The sequence below is a fragment of the Physeter macrocephalus genome, unplaced genomic scaffold (genome assembly GCF_002837175.3).
Source record: "Physeter macrocephalus isolate SW-GA unplaced genomic scaffold, ASM283717v5 random_1090, whole genome shotgun sequence".
NCBI classification, from domain to species: Eukaryota; Metazoa; Chordata; class Mammalia; order Artiodactyla; family Physeteridae; genus Physeter; species Physeter macrocephalus.
This window is the reverse complement of record NW_021146630.1, coordinates 1-4,420: the sequence shown is the minus strand read 5'-3', so window position 1 is coordinate 4,420 and position 4,420 is coordinate 1. Positions and strand designations below refer to the sequence as shown.

The 4,420-nt window shown below is 42.4% G+C and overlaps 1 long non-coding RNA gene across 1 annotated transcript in view; it reads left to right on the top strand.

The window, feature by feature from the left end:
• The window catches only part of LOC114485441 (uncharacterized), a 12,947-nt gene extending 8,625 nt beyond the window's left edge, over positions 1–4,322 (top strand). Inside the window, exon 3 of the long non-coding RNA XR_003678875.2 lies at positions 3,707–4,322. This is a non-coding gene — a long non-coding RNA (uncharacterized lncRNA). The remainder of the gene's footprint in view (positions 1–3,706) is intronic.
• The last annotated feature ends 98 nt before the right edge of the window (positions 4,323–4,420 follow it).

Here is a 4,420-nt window from a genome sequence, read left to right as displayed (position 1 = left end):
TGAGCCATGGCCGCGGAGCCTGCGCGTCCGGAGCCTGTGCTCCACGACGGGAGAGGCCACAGCAGTGAGAGGCCCGCGGACCGCAAAAAAAAAAAAAGAATCCACCTGCCAATGCAGGGGACATGGGTTTGATCCCTGGTCCAGGAAGATCCCACATACCCCGGAGCAACTAAGCCCGTGTGCCACAACTACTGAAGCCCGCGTGCCACAACTACTGAAGCCTGCACACCTAGAGCCTGTGCTCTGCAACAAGAGAAGCCACTGCAGTGAGAAGCCGGCGCACCACAACGAAGAGTAGCCCCTGCTCGTGGCAACTAGAGAAAGCCTGCGTGCAGCAACAGAGACCCAATGTAGCCAAAAGTAATTAATTTTTAAAAATTTAAAAATGTTACTTATGTAAGCAAAATATGAATATATTTAATATCGTTTTTACTTTATTATTATTTTTCAATATTTGTTTTTATTATTTATTTTGGCTGTGCTGGGTCTTTGTTGCGGCATGCGGGCTTCTTAGTTGCGGCATGAGGGATCTAGTTCCCTGACCAGGGATCGAACCCAGGTCCCCTGCATTGGGAGTGTGGAGTCTTACCCACTGGACCACCAGGGAAGTCCCTTTACTTTATTATTTAAATATCTTTTTTTTATCCTTTTGCTACTTTAACTTCTTTTTTTTGGTTAATTTTTATTGAAATATAGTTGATCTACAATGTTGTGTTTCAGGTATATCAGGTATACAGCAAAGTGATTCAGTTATACATATATACATATACTCATTCTTTTTCAGATATTTTTCCTTATATGAGAAAGATTACAGAATATTTAGTAGAGTTCTCTGTGCTATACAGCAGGTCCTTGTTGGTTATCTATTTATATATAGTAGCGTGTGTAAATTAATCCCAAGCTCCTAATTTATCCCTCTCCCCCAACCCCCTGCCCTACCTTTCCCCTTTGGGAACCATAAGTTTGTTTTCTAAGTCTGTGAGTCTGTTTCTGTTTTGTAAATTAGTTCATTTGTATCAATTTTTAGATTGTACCTGTAAGTGGTATCATATAATATTTATCTTTCTCTGTCTGACTTACTTCACTTAGTATGATCATCTCTAAGTCAGTCCATGTTGCTGCAAGTGGCATTACTTCATTCTTTTTTATGGCTGAGTAATATTCCATTGTAGAAATATACCACATCTTCTTTATCCATTTATCTGTCAATGGACACTTAGGTTGCTTCTGTATCTTGCCTATTGTAAATAGTGCTGCAATGAACATTGGGGTGCATATATCTTTTCAAAGTATGGTTTTCTTTGGATATTTGCCCAGGAGTGGGATTGCTGGATCATATGGTAGGTCTGTTTTTAGTTTTTAAGGAACCCTCATACTGTTTGCAATAGTGGCTGCACCAATTTACATTCCCACCAACAGTGTAGGAGGGCTCCCTTTTCTCCACATCCTCACCAACATTTGTTATTTGTGTTCTTTTTGATGATAGCCATTCTGACATGTGTGAGGTGATATCTCATTGTGGTTTTTATTTGCATTTTTCTATTTTAACTTTGTGTGAATCACATACATACAAGATATCCATAAAGCAAATATACTGTTAGCAAATAATTATGATTCATAGGTCTGTGTTGCCACCACCCAGGTTCTAGCCATATCTTTTTATCCTTTCTGCATCCTGTTTAAGGTGTGTGTCTCATAAGTAGCATCTAGATAAAGTTTGTTTTCTGTCTAGTTGAAACCTTCAACTCTAACATTTAGTTCATTTATATTTAATATATGCATTGAAATATTTAGGTTTAAATCTTCCTTCTGTCGTTGTGCTTCCTGTTCTTCCCATGGTGTTTTTCCTCCCTTTCTCACCTCCCTTTACAGGTTTGGAAGTTATACACCTGCTCTTTGTTCTTACAGAATTTTCATCAGAAATTACAACGTTTATCCTTGATGTACCAGAATCTACATTTAATCCATATGTGGGTCTTCTTTTTTGGACAGTACCCAGACTCTGGGAGTCATTGGTCTGCGCCTTCACCCTGGCTTCTCCTGCTCACATACCATGAGCGGATCTCTTCAAAGTTCCGTGAGACGCTGCTGCTCTGCCCACCTGCACATTGACCATTTTCTTTACTCACCATTCTGCCTTCTTTTAGAGTCTGAAGTTTAGACTTTAGTGGGGTTTTTTGTTTTGTTTTTCTGTCTGAATCACATCCTTGAATTTCCTTTAGAGATATTTTGCAGAAGTCAAACTTTCTAGTTGTCTGCAAATGTCATTTCCTGAATTCTTTTTATTTATTTATTTATTTATTTATTTTTGGCTGTGTTGTGTCTTCGTTGCTGCGCGCAGGCTTTCTCTAGTTGCGTCAAGCAGCGGCTGCTCTTCATTCCATTGTGTGGGCTTCTCACTGAGGTGGCTTGTCTTGTTGCGGAGAGCACGGACTCTAGGCGTGCAGGCTTCAGTAGTTGTGGCTCGTGGGCTCTAGACTGCAGGCTCAGTAGTTGTGGCACATGGGCGTAGTTGCTCTGCGGCATGTGGGATCTTCCCGGACGAGGGCTCGAACCCGTGTCCCCTGCATTGGCAGGCGGATTCTTAACCACTGTGCCACCAGGGAAGCCCCCATTTCCTGAATTCTTGAAAGATATTTTCACTGCATGTAGAATTTTGGGATAGCAGGTATTATCTTTCAGGACTTTACAGGTACCTTCCCCTACTGCCTTCTGGGTTCCACTGTTTTACTTGGGAAGTTGCTGTTGAAAGGTAATTTTCCCTTCCCTTCTGGATGCTTCTAAGACTTTTTTTCTTTTTTCTTTGGTGTTCTGCAGTTTCACTATTATGTGATCAGGTGTGGCTTTTTTTTTTATCTTGCTTGGGATTGTTGGACTTGTCTGTGGATTGGTGTCTTTCTTCAGTTCTGGAATCACCTCCTCATCTCCTCACATAGTGCCTCTGCCCCATTTTCGTCTCACTTTACCTTCTGTAAATCCACACACATCTGTGCTTTTGCTGTCAGACCCAAGAAGTCACTGCCAAATCCAACATCATGAAGATTGTTCCCTACATTTTCTTCTAAGGGTCTTATAGTTTTAGTTTTTACGTTTAGTTCCTTGATCCATTTTGAGTGCAATTTTGTATATGGTGTGAGGCAGGGGTCCAACTTCATTCTTTCACGTCAATATCTTGTTTTCCCGCACCATTTGTTGAAAAGACTGTTCTTTCCACATTGAATGGTTGTGACACCCTTGTTGAAAATCATTTGACTATATATGTGAGGGTTTACTTCTGGACTGATACGTAATTTCTCAGAGATTAATACTGGATCCATCACACACATATTCATAAATGTCATGGTGCTTTGAGTCACCAATTCCCTTGTTTGGGACAAGATGTATCCAGTGCTGCTGGCCTCACTCAGATGGGAGTCGTGTTGGCTGCTGTTTCTTTCACGTTTCCTGAAGCCACACGATATAAGATGTATTTGGGCAAAAGTTTTCTCAAATTATTTATGTGTAAAAGTAGTTCACCTGCCACTTCCAACTAAATTTAGAATGGCTAAGCCGTGATTAGCTATTAGTATTTTTATGTACTCATATTACTATTGAAGTATTAGATCTTTAACATCTAGGCCTGCCCTCCCCTTCTTTACAACAGGCTTCCTAAACACTTTTTGTGTTTCATTCTGTGACCTTCTGCTCTGTGTTGACTTGTTGACAGGCTGTGGCGTTTTTCTCTCACCCCAGCTGTGTGGACAGAGCCACACATCCTCTGAACAACAACGGCTCTTGCGTGCATGTTCCAGTGTTTCTTCTGTCAGAGAGCCCAGCAGAGCTGCAGCTCCTCCCGTGCCAGCCCTGAGCTGAGCCAGGAGTGCCCAGCAGAGATGGTGAAGATGACAAGGTCCAAAACTTTCCAAGCGTATCTGCCAAACTGCCACCGAACGTACAGTTGTGTCCACTGCAGGGCCCACCTGGCCAATCACGATGAGCTGATCTCCAAGGCAAGTATCTGGTCAAGAACTTGGTAGGCTGCCCTCAGCCATGGTCACTGAGCCTAAGTGTAGACAAATACTGAACCACCCCATGGCCTCCTGGGTTTGCTGGGCCCAGAATGTCTGGAGCCCTGTGGACGGCACTGAGGGAAATTGTGTGTGTGAGTGAGGGCAGCTACATCGTGGTCTTGGCCGTGGTCTTTGCCAAGTGGTGGGTTTTGGGGGTCAGGCCACGGGCCTCTGAAGATCCCACAGTAAGATGAGTCAGTGACTTGTCAGAGCAGTTAAATTCATGTAAAGCAGAGGACATGGACAGTACAAAGTAAGCCTGGAAAATCTGTGGAAATAGTTTCATAATAAGGGAATTAAGAAAGTTTTAAAACTCAAAATGGTTAAGAAGAGAAGAGGCTGCCTTGGGGGAAATTGGATCTTTCAGGAAA